The following is an 18,431-nucleotide window of genomic DNA, read 5'->3' on the forward strand; positions in this document are numbered from 1 at the left end:
ACTTGAAATGTGTTGGTGCTACTAGTACTACTAGTATGTAGTGCCACTGGTGCTACTGAGGAATTCAGTTTTAATTTCATCTGAATTAATTCAAATATATGTAGTCATGTATGATAGCAACTATTGTTACTGGAGAACACAGTGCTAGTTGACACAAATGACTTACCCAACAAGTCAGCGTGTTTCTCAGACTGATTAATTGCTACTTTGTGGGTAAAAGCTTGCTCAATACAAGCATAGCTAATCAGAGGCTATTAAAATTAAACTTTTGTTGGGAGTTCCCAGTCTCATTCTTGACCCAACTCTTGATCAAATTCTCTCCAATCCTACTAGTTCTTTCTAAGGCTCACTTCCCCCATGCCACCCCTCAACCCATGTCTTCCTGACTTTTCTGTGAGCTGATGGATACTTTTTTGTGTCCTATAAGACCTCGCATTCATGTTCCACCTTTGGACCATGGGCCTCTATATTCCACACATTCTCCTGGGTTATCCCACTCACTTCATGGTTTTAATTTCTATCCCTGAGCTGCTGACTTCCAAATCTGTAGCAGCAGCCTTGATCTTGGCAATACTTCTTAACGCCAGATCCAAAGTCTTCATGGACATCTTCACCCGGGAAGCTACCACATAAAATATCTCCCATGGCTCTTGCACTGCCTAAGGATTAAGACCAGAGCTCTTACACTGTTCACCATGACCTGCTCCATGTAATGACCCAGCCTCAACCCCCACCACTCCAGTCTCTCACTCTGCCCTGTCATGCTTCCAATGGCTTGTGACTCCCTGGACACACTGCTGTGTTTCCCATCTCTCTTTTCATACCTCTGAGGTTTTATCCATTCTCCTCCATCCACTAGAAATAGTCTCTGCTCACCCTCCCTTCTTTGCTGGCTAGGAACTATTTATTCAGGCACAATTCAAGCAGCATTTCCTGTAGGAAACTTCCATTCAATTTCCAGACTAGATAAAATTACCTTACACAGCCTTTTTGCATATCTTTGTCATTGTAATTATAACTGTTGATTTTCTCTCTCAGCTGCTTGAATGCAAGAATTTTCTCTTATTCAATGATTGCAGGCAGTTGATGCTCAAAATTTTTACCAAACTTTTGCATGAAATTCACATTGAATTGTAAGAACTGTTTCTCCATTGTAGTAGGTGTATTTAAAAGGTATAGTGAGTGTACATAGAAGAAAACTGTGACTAGCTCTCAATACGACTTTCTATATCCAAATTGTCCCAAGCTCTCTACAGTAACTTGCCGATCGTAATGGATACGTTTTCTCACAAAATCATCCTAAGTGGCCTGTAGCTCATCTCAAATACCTGCTTTGAAAATGAACATTCGGCCGGGCGCGGTGGCTCACGCCTGTAATCCCAGCACTTTGGGAGGCCGAGGCGGGCGGATCACAAGGTCAGGAGATCGAGACCATCCTGGCTAACACTGTGAAACCCCGTCTCTACTAAAAATGCAAAAAAATTAGCCGGGCGAGGCGGCGGGCGCCTGTAGTCCCAGCTACTCGGGAGGCTGAGGCAGGAGAATGGCATGAACCCGGGAGGCGGAGCTTGCAGTGAGCCGAGATCGCACCACTGCACTCCAGCCTGGGCGACTAAGCGAGACTCTGTCTCAAAAAAAAAAAAAGAAAATGAACATTCACAGTCAATGCTACCAAATAATGCCAATGAGAAAGCATCAAAAACATACTAAAAAAGATGAATTTTCAGTTTTCTTTTATCAATGTTGTTCAAAGCCTGATTCTGAGGACTTAATCTTGGCCTCCTCTGTGCTTTGTCAGGCTTGTCAATTCTTTAGTAGATGGATCCTTGTGATTAGGACTAAACCCAGCACATGGATCATTGAGCTACCTCAGTGTGTACAGCCCCTTGGCCTGCCTCATACTGTGCTCTGGGTGCTAAACATCCCATCCAAGCCTGAAATCCAGTCTCCACACACAGATCTCCATCTCTCTGGACCACTTTCACTATGCAAAAATCAACCACTTACAAGAATGAGTTGATTTGGTGAGTGATATGTGGAAGAGCCAATTTCTCTTCTAGATTAAAATTCAAAACAGTTAAACTTTTGCTCACCCTAAGGCATTACATTTAGATGATCTCCTCCTCCAGTTAGAAGCATGGTGGTTAAAAAGGAAATGTGATTTTCTATCAATTTCATTGAGTTGAATTTTCCCTCAGGTGTAGTGCTTTCCAATTTACAAACTCTTAGACCTTCCAGATTGTAGAGTCACACTACAACTGTGAGCTAGTACTTTACTGAATGATGTCACTATGTGACTAGTATTACACCATCGCTATTAAGGAATCTTGGGTAAAGATCACTGATATTTTAGAAAATCATCCCAAAATTAGAGACATACACCTATATACAAGAAATAGTTATAAATTATTTTGAATCAGTAAATAATTTGTCAAACATTTTTATAATCTGACCAATTTTTATAGTATTCTTGTCTGAGTCCGATTGTGGGGCTATAACAAAATACCTGAGACTGAATAACTTGTAAACAACAGAAATTTATTTCTCACAGTTCTCGGGGCTGGGAAATCCGAGATCAAGGCACTGGCAGGTTGATGGTTGATAAGGGTTGCCCTCTCTGCTTCCAAGATTCAGTTTTGTTGCTGCATCCTTCAGAAGGGATGAATACTATATCTTCACATGGCAAAAACTCTTTTATAAGGCATTAATCCATTAGCCCACATGGTCTAACCCCCTCTTGAAGTCTGCACCTCTTTTTCTGTTGCCTTGGGAATCAAGTTTCAACATGAATTTTGAGTGGGGCACAAGCATTTAAACCATAGCAATTGTCTCTGATTTATTTTTATTTTTTTATTTTTTTAAAGGTAGGCTACTTGAAAGTCTGTTTGGTTCCTTAATACTCACATTAAGAAGATTTTATCAGAGTTCTACAAAACTGTAATGCCACGAAGCAGAATTCTCATGAAGTCATTTCTTTCCCATGTCATATATATTTAAAGGCAAATTGATTACAGATGATGAATGTGGAACACTAATCTCTCATTTAAAAACTCAGTAACTGAAAAGAACAAGTTATTTAGCAGAAATATTCAGTGAAGTTGCACTCTTTGGAGAGAGAAAAACTAGCTTTGACTCCATGTAGCTTTCTGCTCCACCCATCCGTAGTTGTAAAAGGGAGAAAGGCACAAAGCAGAATCAATTATTGTTCCTTGCAGGAAACTAGAAATTCTTTCCACTTGACCCGCTCGACCCACTCATTGAAATTACACCCTTTGTAAAATGTATTTTTTTAATCTTCAGTTTTCTGTGCAGTTTTATAAACCAACCTGTGATACAAATTTTGACTCAAGAAGCTCATATTTCTTTCTTTTTTAAAATTTTGTTAAGATACAAGATCTTACTCTGTCACCTAGGCTGCAGTGAGGTGGCACAATCATAACTAAATGCAGCCACAAACTTCTGGCTTCAAATGATCCTCCTGCTTTAGCCTCCCAAGTAGCTGGGACTACAGGTATGTGCCACCACGCCTGGCTAATTTATATTTTTTAATTTTTTTGTAGAGAAATGGTCTCACTATGTTGCCTAGGCTGGTCTCAAACTCCTGGCCTCAAGCAATCCTATTGCCTTAGCTTTCCAAAGTACTGGGATTATAGGTGGGAGCCATTGTGCCTGGCCAAAAAGCTCATGTTTCTTAAAATTCTTTGCTTTTAAATGCTGGACACAACTTTACAAAGCATATTTAAATATATCTTAGATAGCATGAATGCACAGGCCCTCCACACCTTAGACAAACAGCTCACATATGTCATGGACAGAGACTATTTAAAACATTTTGTTCTTCTTTGCGAAGGAAAAACCAATGCTGCTGTTCCCTTCCACGTGAAGGGGCTCAGTTGGTGTAATTCCAAGACCGAGCCTCCCTCTGCTCCTTTGCTCAGTTTATCCCCATGAGGTGGAAGACTCCTCTGACTACTAAGTGTCAACTTTGAGGAGGATACATTTCAGGAAGGATGAATGGAGCTTGCTTGGCTCAGCTCTGCCTTCTTCCTCTTCGAGTAGGGGTGTGAAGCAAGCTGCCATTTCCCTCTGCACTCCCAGGCTCTGGCACTGCCTGTGAGCCTGGCTTTCACAAGCTGTGCATTTGCCCTCTGAACTAAACTTTAGTCTCCAACTAAGCCTTTGTCATAATACATTTTATGTCTTACTCCACGTTTCATTTCTCAGCTTATTCAGATATCCAGCTGAGATAAAAGTGTGTGTTTTTGTTTTAGGACCTGTCACATACCTCAGTACTTAGTGCATGAACAAGGAACACTGACAAATAGAAGAGGGGAATTTGTGGAAGATAGGCTGTTAGTGGGAGCAAGGTTTTCTGGCTTTAGACATTGAACTTCACTGTATAAACAGTAATTGACCTTCACACTTTCTATGGGATCATAAAAGGTCAGATGAGTTTTTAAAATTGTGTAATGGCCTATGGTGATTTCTTAAAATTTAATTTAATTTAAAGTTCTGGGATACATGTGCAGGATGTGCAGGCTTGTTACCCAGGTAAACGTGTGCCATGGTGGTTTGCTGCACCCATCAACCCATTGCCCAGGCATTAAGCCCCACATGCATTAGCTATTTATCCTGATGCTCTCCCTCCCCCTGTCCCCACCCACAACAGACTCCAGTGTGTTGTTCCCCTCCCTGTGTCGATGTGTTATCATTGTTCAGCTCTCACTTATATGTGAGAACATGCAGTATTTGGTTCTCTGTTCCTACATTAATTTGCTGAGGATAATTCACAATAGCAAATACATGGAATCAACCCAAATGCCTATCAATGATAGATTGGATAAAGAAAATGTGATACATATACAGCATGGAATACTATATAGCCATAAAAAGGAATGAAATCATGTCCTTTACAGGGACTTGGATGGAGCTGGAAGCTACGGTAAAAGTTTTTAATCATACTGGGTAACCTCACCTTATGACAACTTTATGTGCAAGCCATGGCTGTTTGTGTAGACAGGGGAGTGTACTTTGAGGACTCAAGAAAATGATGCTCAGAACTCACTGAACCTACATAAGCTTGGGCCTCAGCAAGGACTGAAAAAGAACTTGGTTCTCCAGTGACCCCGACTGCAAGGTTCTCAGCTTGAGCACAAGCCTCCAGCAGGCGCGGGGAGAACCAGGTACAGGCTGACCCTTCAGTTCGCCATGCAGTCATTGCAGTGGGGAAGACACAACCACAGAGGAAAAACAGGCATTCTTCACTTAGGACATAATATGGTGGAGAGAGAACAATTTTTATTGGTTTTACTGTCTTCTTAGCTGGGGGTGGTAAGACAGTTCAATTCTACACGTGCTACATAATGCTTCCTTTAAGTGATTAACAGCTAGACAGGAAAGACTAGATTTGCTGCCCAAAATTCCATTTGCAAGCAGGACCAAGGAGGAAATTGGAGAGATTATTTTAGAATTCACTTGGTGTGTTCATAGAATCCAGTTTCAAAATGCCAAATCATTTCTAGGTGGGAACACAGTTACTACAGGTGTCTGTAGGTATGCCTGGAGGGAGAGCACTTGGTAAATATATAGAATTTGAGACAAAAAACAATATTGAGATCCTCATGTTTGAGATATTTTCCTCTCTCATCCCTTTAGGCAGTGTTTCTCAAACATTTAGGGTGCATTTAAATCGCCTGGAGAGTTTGTTAAAACCCAGGTGGCCTAACACGGTGAAACCCCGTCTCTACTAAAAATACAAAAAACTAGCCTGGCGTGGTGGCGGGTGCCTGTACTCCCAGCTAGGCGGGAGGCTGAGGCAGGAGAATGGCGTGAACCTGGGAGGCGGAGCTTGCAGTGAGCCGAGATCGCACCAGGGCACTTCAGCCTGGGCGACAAAGCGAGACTCTGTCTCAAAAAAAATTAAAAAACAAACAAACAAACACAAAAACCCAGGTTGCTGGGCCTCAGCTCCAAAGTTTCCAATTCTGTAGGGCTGGGTGAGGTCTGAGAATCAGCATTCCTAAAAAGTCCTCAGTGAGGCTGATAGTTCTTGTTCAGGGACCACACCTTGAGAACCATGGCCCTGGGTGAGCAGGCATCAGAAGCATCAGCAGCAGCTTTAGTTTAAGTGCCTGGCAGGGGTGATTTTCCAGCAGAAATGAATCTCGGTTTGAAGGGAAAAGTATTTTCCAGGCAGGGGGTTTATTAGGGCTAAGCAATAGTATGATAAGCCCATTGAAAATCTGAAAACATAATAGATGACAGTTTCTGGACCCACTAAATGACTTCACCATTTCTTTTTTCTTCAATTAAAATAAGAAGTTTATTCCCATTCTTTCCATTTCCTGGAAAATGAAATGAACAGATGGTTGGCATCTTACATGTTGCCCCAGGTGAGAATATATTTTTGTTCACATTTGCTCACTCACCACTTTTTTATAGCTTTTATTTTAGGTTCAGGGGTACATGTGGAGGTTTGTTATACAGGCACATTGCATGTCACAGGCGTTTGGTGTACAGACAATTTTGTCACCCAGGTAATCAGCATAGTACCTGATGGGCAGTTTTTGCATCCTTGCCCTCCTCCCACCCTCCACCTTCCAGTAGGCCCTGGTGTGTTGTTGCCCTGTTTGTGTCCATGTGTACTCGATATGGTTTAGCTCTGTATCCCCACTCAAATCTCATGTAAATTGTAATCCCTAATGTTGGAGGAAGGGCCTGGAAGGAAGTGATTGGATCATAGAGGTGGTTTCTAATGGTTTGGCGCCATCCCCCTAGTGCTGTCTTGTGATAGAGTTCTCATGAGATCTGGTTGTTTGAAAATGTGTAGAACCTCCCCCCACCCTCCTGCCGACCAGGTAAAGATGTGCTTGCTTCCCCTTTGCCTTTCACCATGATTGTAAATTTCCTGAGGCCTCCCCAGAAGCAGAAGTCTGTTCAGCCTGCAGAACTGTGAGCCAATTAAACCTTTTTTATTCATAAATTACCCAGTCTCACGTAGTTTTTTTATTACAGTACAAGAATGCACTATTACAGTACTTAATGTTGAGCTCCAACTGATAAGTGAGAACATGCAGTATTTGGTTTTCTGTTCCTGTGTTAATGCACTTAAGATAATGGCCTCCAGCTACATCCATGTTCCTACAAAGGACACAGTCTCAGGCTTTTATAGGACTGTGTAGCATTCCATGGTTTATATGTACCAATTTGCTTTATCCAGTCTACTTTTGATGGGCATTTAGGTTGATTCCATATCTTTGCTTTTGTGAATAATGCTGCAGTGAACATATTCATGTGCATATCCAGGTGTCTTTGTGGTGGAACAATTTATATTCCTTTGGGTATATACCCAATAATGGGATTCCTGGGTCTAACGATAATTCTACTTTAAGTTCTTTGAAAAACTGTCAAACTCCTTCCCACAATGGAACTGATTTGCATTCCCATCAGCAGTGTTTAAATGTTCCCTTTTCTCTGCAGCCTCACCAGCATCTATTACTTTTTGACTTTTTAGTCATAGCCATTCTGACTTACATGAGATGGTATCTCACTGTGGTTTTGATTTACATTTCTCTACTTATTGGTGAGGTTGAGCATTTTTGTATATACGGTTGCCATGTATATGGTTTTTTTTGAAAAGTGTTCAGGTTCTTTGTCCACCGTTCAATGGGGTTGTTTGTGTTTTTTTGCTTGTGAATTTAAGTTCCTTACAGATTTTGGATATTAGACCTTTGTCAGATGCAAGTTTGCATATATTTTCTCCCACTCTGTAGGTTGTTTCCTTGTTCTATTGATAGTATATTTTGCTTCATAGGAGCTCTTTAGTTTAATTAGGTCCCATTCATCTGATTTTGGTGTCTTCCTCATGAAATCTTTGACAGGGTCTATATCAAGGTGGTATTTCCTAGCTTATCTTCCAATAATTTTATAGTTTTAGATTTGACATTTAAGTGTTAAATCCATCTTGACCTGATTTTTGTATACGATGTAAAAAGAGTTTCAATCTTCTGCGTATGGCTAGCCAGTCATCCCAACACCACTTATTGAATAGGGAGTCAGTTCCCCATTACTCTTTTTTATAGACCTTTTTGAAGATCAGATGGTTGTATATGTGTGGCCTTATTTATGGGCTCTCTATTCCGTTCCATTGGTCTATGTGCCTGTTTTTGTACCAGTACCATTGTTTTGGTTACTGTAGCTTGTGGTATAGTTTGAAGTTAGGTAATGTCATGCCTTCAGTTTGTTCTTCTGCTTAGGATAGACCTGGCTATTCAGGCTCTCTCTCTGTCTCTCTTTTTTTCTTTCATGTGAATGTTAAAATAGTTTGTTCTCATTCTATGAAGAATGTCATTGGTAACTTGATAGGAATAGCATGAGTCTATGAATCTCTTTGGGCAGCATGGCCATTTTCAAAATATTGATTCTTCCTATCCATGAGCATGGAATGGTTTTCCTCATTTGTTTGTGTCACCTCTGACTTCTTTGGGCAGTATTTTATAATTCTCATTGTAGAGATATTTCACCTCCCTGGTTAGCTGTATTCCTAGGTATCTTACTCTTTTTGTGGCTATTGGGAATAGATTGCATTCTTGGTTTGGATGTTGTTGGTTTATAGAAATGCTACTGGTATTTGTACATTTATTTTGTACCCTGAAACTTGGCTGAAATTGTTGATCACATTTAGCAGCTTTTGGGCCTAGTCTATAGGATTTTCTAGGTAGAGAAACATACCATCTGCGAAGAGAAATAGTTTGACTTTCTGTCTTCCTACGTGGGTGCCTTTTATTTCTATTTCTTGCCTGATCGTTCTAGCTAGGACTTCCAATACTATGGTGAAAAAGGGTGGTGAGAGTGGGCCTACTTTTCTTGTTGATGTTCTCAAGGGAAATGCTTCCAGCTTTTGCCCATTCAGGATGATGGTAACTGTGGGTTTGTCATAGATTGCTCTTATTATTTTGATGTATGCTCTTTAATGCCTAGCTTGTTGAGGGTTTTAAGATGAAAGAATGTTGAATTTTATTGAAATTCTTTTCTGTGTCTATTGAGAGGATGATGTGGGTTTTGTTCTTAGTTCTGTTTATGTGGTGAATAATATTTATTGATTTATGTATGTTGAACCAACCTTACATACCAGAGATAAAGCCTAGTTGATCATTGTGAATTAGCTTTTTGATGTGCTGCTGGATTTGGTTTCCTAGTATTTTGTTGAAGATTTTTGCATCTATGTTCATTGAGAATAATGGCCTGAAGTTTTCTTTTGTGTGTGTTTCTCTGCTATGTTTTGGTATCAAGATAATGCTGGCCACACAGAATGAGTTAGGAAAAAGTCCCACCTCTTCAATTGCTTAGATTTGTTTTAGTAGGAAAGATACCAGCTTTTTACACATCTGGCAGGATTCAACTGTGAATCCATCTGTCCTGGGCTTATTCTGATTGGTAGGCTTTTCATTGCTGATCCAATTTCAGAACTCATTATTGGTCTGTTCAGGGATTCAATTTCTTCCTTGTTCAATCTTGGGAGGTTATGTGTTTCTAGAAATTTGTCCCTTTCTTCTAGGTTTTCCAGTTTGTGAGCGTAGAAGTGTTCATAGTAGTCTCTGAGAGTTTTTTGTATTTTTGTGGGGTGGTTGGTAATGTCCTCCCTATAATTACTTATTGTGTTTATTTGGATCTTCCCTCTTTTCTTCTTCATAAGTTTAACAATCTATTGATTATATTTGTTCCTTCAGAAAACAAACTACTGGATCCATTGATTTTTTCTTTGTATGGTTTTCTCCATCTCAATTTCCATTAGTTCAGCTCTGATTTTTGTTATTTCTCTTCTTCTGCTAGCTTTAGAATTGGTTTACTCCTCTTTCTCTATTTTCTCTAGGCATGATATTATGTGGTTAATTTGAGATTGTTTTAACTTTTTGATGTGGGTTTTTTAGTAAATACACTTCCCTCTTAACATTACTTTAGCTGTCTCCCAGAGATTCTGGTCTTTTTTTTCGTTAGTTTCAAAAAATGTCTTGGTTTTTGCCTTAATTTTATTGTTTACCCAAAGTCATTCAGGAGAAGGTTGTTTAATTTCCCTGCAGTTGTTTGATTTTGAGTAATTTTCTTAGTATTGATTTTTGTTTTTATTTTGCTGTAGTCTGAGAGTGTGGTTGGTTTTTTGGGTGTGTTTTTTTTTTAATTTGCTGGTGATTGTTTTATGGCTGATTGAGTTGCTGATTTTAGAGTATGTCTAATGTGCAGATGAAATGAATACATAATCTCTTGTTATTGGGTGGAAAGTTCTGTAAATGTTAGGTCTGTTTGGTCAAGTGTCGAGTCAAGGGCCTGAATATCTTGTTAGTGTTTTGCCTCAAAGATCTGTCTAATAAACACTGTCAGTGGAGTGTTGAAGTATTCCACTATTATTGTGTGGTTATCTATGTCTCTTTATAGATCTGTAAAAACTTGTTTTAGGAATCTGAGTGTTCCTGTGCTGGGTCCATATATATTTAGCATATTAGGTCTTCTTGTTGAATTGAACCCTTTACCATTATGTAATGCTCTTCTTTTTCTTTTTTTTTTTTTTTTATCATTGTTGGTTTAAAGTCTGTTTTGTCTGAAATTAGAAGAGCAACCCTTGATTTTTTCTGTTTTCTATTTTCTGGGTAGATCTTTCTTCTTTCCTTTGACCTGGGTGGGTGTCATTGCATGTGAGATGGGTCTCTTGATATGTTGATATGTGCAGATTTGATCCTGTCATCATGTTGTTAACTGGTTTTTATGCAAACTTGATTTGTGGTTGCTTTATAGTGTGAATAGTGTATGTAATTCACTAGGTTTTTGTGGTGGCTTGTAATGATCTTTTCTATATTTAGCATTCCCTTAAGGATTTCTTATAAGGCAGATCTAGTGGTAATGATTTCTCTTTGTATTTGCTTGTCTGAAAAAGATCTTATTTCTTCATTTTTGAGGCTTAATTTGGTTGGAAATGAAATTATTGATTGGAATTTATTCTCTTTAAAAATGCTGAATATATGATCCCAATCTCTTCTGGCTTGTATAATTTCTGCTAAAAGTCCACTGTTAACCTGATTGGGTTCCTTCTGTAAGTGACCTAACCTTTCTCTCTAGCTGCGTTTTACATTTTTCTTTCCATTTGACCTTGGAGACCTTTGATTACTATGTGTCTTGTATAGACATATACAAGGGGATACTTAGGGGATGACTTGTATAGTATCTTGCAGAGTTCTCTGTATTTCCTGAATTTGAAATAGTGAAATTTTCATGGATGATATCCTCAAATATGTTTTCCAAGTTGCTTGGTTTCTTTTCCTCTCCTTACGGATGCTTATGAGTCATAGATTTGGTCTCTTTACATAATCCCATATGTCTCAGAGACTTTGTTCATTCTTTATTCTTTTTTCTTTATTTTTGTCTGCCTGAATTATTTTGGAGAACCAGTCTTCGAGCTCTGAGATTGTTTCCTCAGCTGGCTAATTCTGCTGCTAATACTTGTGATTGTGTTATGAAATTCTTAAAGTGAGGTTTTCAGCTCTTTCAAATCAGTTTTGTTTTTTCTTAAAAAATGGTCATTTCATCTTTCATTTCCTGTATCATTTTATTGTATTCTTTAGATGTCGTGCATTGGGTTTCAACTTTCTCCTGAATGTCAATAATCTTCATTCTTATCCATATTCTAAATTCTGTTTCTGCCATTTCATACATATGAGCCTGGTTAAGAATCGTTGCTAGTAAGGACACTAGTGTGGTCATTGAGGGAAACAAGGCACTCTGGCTTTTTGAGTAGACTGAGTTATTGTGCTGGTTCTTTCTAATCTGTGTCCGCTGATGTTCCTTTAATCTTTGAAATTACTGTCCTTTGGATGGTTTTCTTTGCTTGTGTTTTCGTTGATGCCCTTGGAAGTTTGATTGTAGTATAAGGTGGATTGAGTCAACTGGCCTCATTTCTGGAAGAATTTAGGGGAGCCATAGCTCAGCTCAGCACTCCTGGGCTGTATACTCTAACTCTAGGGAGCTGGTAGCAGGCCCTGGCGTTGTTCTCTGGCTCCTTGAGATTAGGAACCTGCTAAGCTGAGGTGCCAAGGTGTTCCTGGTCTGCTGACCAGAACACCCTGATGTGTGGTGCCAGCTAAAGTGCTTCTTCTGGGCAGTGGCAGCAGGACTCATGCTCATTCGTACACATGTCTGCTGCCATGGAAGCACAGCAGGATGCATGGGTGTTGACTGGGACAGGGACCACCGGGAGGGAGGCTATATCATTACTGTGCATACTTTTTCCAGTGGCTAGGGTTGGGGGGAAACAGCTGGGTCAGAGTTGCCAGTGTCCAAGTTTGTACTTGTGCTGGCAGAAGTGGCTGTGGGGACTGGGCTTTGGAAGACATGAGGCTAGTGGCCTCCATGTGCATGTTCACAGTGCTGGGTGGCAGTGGCAGCATAAGATGGGGATAGGGCCAGCGGCCACCAGTGTCCATTCATACATTCACAGCAGCAGCAGTGGGGTGTGGGGAGCAGTGTGGGGTTGCTTGCTTCTGTGTGAGTGCTGATGTCAGCAGTGGCAGCACAGCCAGGTGCCTGCTCATCAGGGAGGCAGGGGCAGCAGGATGTACTCACACAGGCAGCAGCTGGGTAGCACAGTACCCATGCACACACACACCCCCCAGTGGAGGAGAAAAAGTGAGTTCTGCCTGTGTGCATGCTGGCAAAGCAGTGAGGGTGTGGCCATGGGTTAGTGCATCCTGGCAATGCAGGCATGGAAGAGGCTGAAGTGGGAGAGGGTGTGGGTGGGCTGTTGCATGTCAGTGGAGGCTGCACTGATAGAGCTCTCTGATGATCAGGCTGAGTCTGCTGGTGAAGGAGCTATGATGTGAGCCCCCAGGAAACACCTTGATTGGGCATCCCAGGCAGTGCTGCAAGCATGTGCAGTCAGATTGGGACCCTACGAGAGGCCAGCAGATAGGGGTGCCCTCAGATAGACCTGACTTTATCTAACCAGCATAAAAAACAGGATTTATACCTCTCTGTGTCTCTTTGATCCCAAGCAGTTGCTTTGCTAAACACATGAATTATCTTTTTTGTCTCTAAAGATTTCCAAGATGACAATATGGCAAACCATTAACATCCAATAAGGTGAGTAGAAACTCTTTAAACCATTGAGGACTTCTCCATAAGTGTATTGCCATCATTGGACTCTCTGTATATTAGTTGTCAACAAGTTTGTCTTTTCAGAATGACCATATTTATTTATGGTAAAAATATTCAATTATCTGCTACATAAAAAACAAAATGCTATAAAAATGATTTTGATACTTAGCATTGCCTATAACTTTAGCTATGAACCCGGTGGGTCTCTATGAGGGAGACACCTGTCATTTCTAGGCATGATATAGATTACTGTTGATTTTGTTTTTGTTGTTTTTTCTTAATTTTATTTTATTTTATTTTATATTAAGTTCCAGGATACATGTGCAGATTTGTTACAAAGGTAAAGATGTGCCATGGTGGATTCCTGCACCTATCAACCCACCACCTAAGTATGAAGCCGCACATGAATTTTCTGTTTATCATGATGCTCCCCCACCCCCATTCCCCTGACAGGCCCCAGTGTGTGTTGTTCTTCTCCCTGTGTCCATGTGTTCTCATTGTTCAGCTCCAACTTATAAGTGAGAACAGGCAGTTTGGTTTTCTTTTCCTTTGTTAGTTTGCTGAGGATAATCACTTCCAGGTCCATCTATGTCCCTGCAAAGACATCATCTCATTCCTTTTTATGGCTGCATAGTATTTCATGGTGTGTATGTTCCACATTTTCTTTACCCAGCCTACCGTTGATGGACATTTGGGTTGATTCCACATCTTTGCTATTTTAAATAGTGCTACAATGAACATATGTGTGCATGTATCTTCAGAATAGAATGATTTATATTCCTCTGAGTATATACCCAGTAATGGAATTACTGGGTCAAATGGTATTTCTAGTTCTAGATTCTTGAGGAATTGCCACACTGTCTTCTACAATGGTTGAACTAATTTACATTTCCACAAACAGTGTAAAAGTGTTCCTACTTCTCCACAGCCTCATCAGCATCTGTTGTTTCTTGACATTTTAGTAATTGCCATTCTGACTGGTGTGAGATGGTATCTCATTGTGGTTTTGATTTGCATTTCTCTACTGATCAGTGATGTTGAGCTTTTTTTCATGTTTGTTGGCTGCATAAATGTCTTCTTTTGAGAAGTGTCTGTTCATGTCCTTTGCCCACTTGTTGATTTTTTTAATTGTAAATTTGTTTAAGTTCCTTGGAAATTCTAGATATCATACCTTTGTCAGATAGACAGATTGCAAAAATTTTCTCCCATTCTGTAGGTTTTCTGTTCACTCTGAGGATAATTTCTTTTGCAGTGTAGGTCCACTTTAGTTTAATTAGTTCCCATTTGTCAATTTTTGCTGTTGTTGCAATCATTGCTTGTGTCTATCTCCTGAATGGTATTGTCTAGATTTTCTTCTAGGGTTTTTATAGTTTTGGGTTTTACACTTAAGCCTTTAATCCATCTTGAGTTAATTTTTGTATAAGGTGTAAGGAAGGGGTCCAGTTTTACTTTTATGCATATGACTAGCCAATTATCCCAGCACCATTTATTAAATATGGAATCCTTTCCCCATTGCTTGTTTTTGTCAGGTTTGTCAAAGATCAGATAGTTGTAAATGTGTGCTCTTATTTCTGATGTCTCTATTCTGTTCCACTGGTCTATGTGTCTATTTTGGTACTGGTGCAATGCTGTTTTGGTTACTGTGGCCTTGTAGTATGGTTTGAAGTCAGGCAGCTTGATCCTTCCAGCTTTGCTGTTTTTCTTAGGATTGTCTTGACTATTCAGGCTCTTTTTTGGTTTCATATGAATTTAAAAGTATTTTTTTTTTCTAATTCTGTGAAGGATGTCAATGTTAGTTTAATGGGGATAGCATTGAATTTATAAATTACTTTGGGTAGTATGGCCATTTTCACAATATTGATTCTTCCTGTTCCCAAGTATGGAATGTTTTTCCATTTGTTTGTGTCCTCTCTCATTTCCTTGAGAAGTGGTTTGTAGTTTTCCTTGAAGAAGACCTTCACATCTCTTGTTAGCTGTATTTCTAGGTATTTTATTCTCATTATAGCAATTGTGAAAGGTAATTCATTCATGATTTAGCTCTCTGTTTGTCTACTGTTGTTGTATAGGAATGCTTGTGATTTTTTGCACATTGATTTTGTATCCTGAGACTTTGCTGAAGTTGTTTAAATTGCTGCTGATTTTGTATGACAACCTCTGCATGCTATAACATAGCTATTCATTATCCGAAACTCTATGATACATTTTCTTTAACTCAAAATCTTCAGTCTTGCAGAACATTTAGTATTTTTACTGTATACCCTTTCAAATCTCAAAATGGTAATACATCTTACTAGGTTACCTGGTTTACAAGAGAATGAGACTTTCAGAAAATATAATTTACTATGCAGAAAAAGAAATGAATGTAAGAGTCCTAGGTCAATACTTCTCATGTGTAAGAGGATCAAAGGAAGGAAGAAAAAGAGATAGAAAGTAGATTATTTAAATTGGGACTGATTTCTAAACCATAGCAGATGGTAACCCAAGGGGAAGAGATGACTCACCATATCTATTTAGAAAAAGCCAGTGAACAGACTGTTACCCATCCTCTTATGAGTTTGCTTGCCTGTGAACTGACCTAAGAAATCCACCAAATGTATTAATTGTCTCATTGAAAAAATGGCTTAGTACCAAAAAAGGCAGGAAATCACTATTGATCATCTTTAAACATCCACCAAACTAAGGCCCAGGAAAGAAGACATTTCCAAGGGACTCATATTCTAAGTTAGCAGCTGCTTATTTGCTTATGTAGCTCAGTCTTCTGCAGTGTCCTCCTCCATCAGAGCTGAGAACTTCAGCCATGTCAATAGGCACACAGAACTTGTCTTTCTATCAGTTTACATCATAACTCCGAGCACACCAAACATTTAATGAGATTCATAAGGTCATGCTGCAGACCATGCTCGCTGTAAAATGACTTTTAGACCTGTTCCTTCCCCAAGTCTTCACTTCCTATGCACATATTTTACATTTTAGCCCACCCCCATTTGCCCAACCTAACTTGCATCCTTTGTTTTCCCTCCTCACAATTCTTAGCCAGTTGTATTGCAAAGCAATTCATCTGTCCCATGGTACCTCAAAGCTAGGTACCATCACCCACCAATGCATTTAGCATTCTAGTTAGGACATTCATGCCTTTTAGAAAGATTAATGAATTATAAGGTTTTTTAATGCTTCCCTTAAATATACTCACATATGCAATGAATTCCTTCATAATGTTTAGCAAGAAACTTAGCCATATTGATAAAATCTGTTTCAGAAAAGGCCAGTTCATGTTTTTAATCCTCCTGGGCAGAAGCTAAAGATTTCACATATGTACATCCATGACAAAATCTTCAAAAACTAACACCTGTTTATACATTGTGGTAGGAAAGTTACAAGGTAGAGGAAGGTGGAATAAAGCTAAACCAAAGCTATATCCTTTCGTGTATCAGGAGGAATAAAAGGAATAGGATAAACAAATAGCCTGGAGATTAATCTGCTTAAAATAAATATAATTTGGTTTATATTGTCCATAAGGAAGGTCTATATAATGCATACAAGTTAGAGTGTTAACAAGTTCTTCACCCAGAGAGTTCCCAGAGTTACCAACCCCATGTTATATTTTCTGCTCATTATCATGTCATCTTATGACTTGATAATTTTATAGAGTGCCTCTCAGTTTAGGCTTAGTCTGGTGTTTCCTCCTCATTCAATTTAGGTTATGCATTTTTGAAAGGAGTATTATGACCTGTGACAGTCCCATTACAGAGGAGGTTAACTTTATTCAGTTAAGGTGGTGTCTGCCATGTTGTTCCTGCGTGAAGTCACTATTTTCCCCTTCCTCATTAATAAACCTCTTGTGGGAGATACTTTGAGACTGTGTAATATCCTGTTCTTCATCAGATTCTCACCCTCTAATTTTAGCAGCTTCTGACACCTATTTTACAAGTCAATTATCACTCTGATGATTGAAAAATTGTGATTTTCTAACTCCATTATCCTTTTACATGTATTACTTGGCAATCTACTGTAAGCCCTTTTCTTCCCTGCTCCTCCCATTTATTTATTTATATCATGTGGGAGAAACTCATGGATTCTTATTTTATTTTAGGATGGATTTATTGTCCAATACTGCATGGCCAATCATTCTAAAACTTAGTGATTTAAAACAACGGTAATCATTTATTGTCCTGCACCCATTCTGTGGGCCACAAATTCAGTGATTTGTCTGGCTGGACCTGGCGCAGGGCTCCGATAAGGTTGCAGTCCAGAGCCAGCTTGTCTTCTGAAAGTCTGACTGGGAGGAAAGGGTCTGCTCCAGGGTGACCACTCACAAACTGGGCAATTTGGTGTTTGGTGCTGGTGGGAGACCTCTTCCCAGGGCTGTCTTGAGTATCGTACAGCATGGACTCTGGGTTCCCCCAGAGTGAGCCATCCAATAAACTAAGGTGGGAACTGCATTGCCTTATGACCTAACCCTGGAAATCATGCTCTGCTGCCTCCACTGCATTCCATTGCTAACACAGCCCCCATTCAATGTGGGAGGGAACTGCACAAGGGCGTGAGCCTTAGGAGTTGAGAATCTTTGTGGGCCATCTTAGAGCTTATCAACTAGTGGATCTTTACTCTTTATTATCATTATTCATTTTGAAACTCACTTTTTCCCAGATCTGGCCAGTGAGAGCCCCTTCAACTTAGCTCCTACATCCTTTTGACATTCCCCCATTATTCTTTGAGAACTTCCTTAATTTCAGGTATAATAAGAAATCCCATCTTAATATTCCTTGCTCTAGCTCTAGAACCTGAACACCACCATTGTTGACTGCCCAACTGACCAGTAGAAAGAACTAATGCCAAACCTCTGATATGACACCTGCCTCCTGGAGGCAGGCTGGTTGCAATAGACCCTTCTGCCCTACAAGGAATAATGACATGTCCTTACTGAAATAGATACCTTTTCTGGTTATGGGTTTGTTTTTTTGCCCACTATATTTCTTCTAGATTCACTATATGTAGTGCCATATTTACCATCCTGTTTCCATTATAGTGTTGCTTCTAACAAAGCAGCTCATTTTACAAAAAGATAAGAGTGACAATAATACCACGGTCAAAGAATTCATTGATCTTTCAATGTACTTGATAGAGTTGGCTTAGGGAAAACCCAGTTACGGAGCTAATTCTCTGAAAAGTATATGTGCCATCCAAAAGGACATGGTGTATGCAAAAAATCACTGCCACTATTTGATTATCTTTCTCCTATAACCAGAATATATGAGTCCAGGAATCAAAACATGATAATTGAAAGGGCTTGT

At 39.6% G+C, this 18,431-nt stretch overlaps 1 long non-coding RNA gene across 1 annotated transcript in view; it reads left to right on the forward strand.

The window, feature by feature from the left end:
* Window positions 1–18,431, forward strand: part of LOC114680275 (uncharacterized) — a 48,445-nt gene that overhangs the window by 18,957 nt on the left and 11,057 nt on the right. Inside the window, exon 4 of the long non-coding RNA XR_013397302.1 lies at window positions 13,083–13,125. This is a non-coding gene — a long non-coding RNA (uncharacterized LOC114680275). The remainder of the gene's footprint in view (window positions 1–13,082; window positions 13,126–18,431) is intronic.

The sequence above is a fragment of the Macaca mulatta genome, chromosome 8 (assembly GCF_049350105.2).
Source record: "Macaca mulatta isolate MMU2019108-1 chromosome 8, T2T-MMU8v2.0, whole genome shotgun sequence".
Lineage (NCBI taxonomy): Eukaryota > Metazoa > Chordata > Mammalia > Primates > Cercopithecidae > Macaca > Macaca mulatta.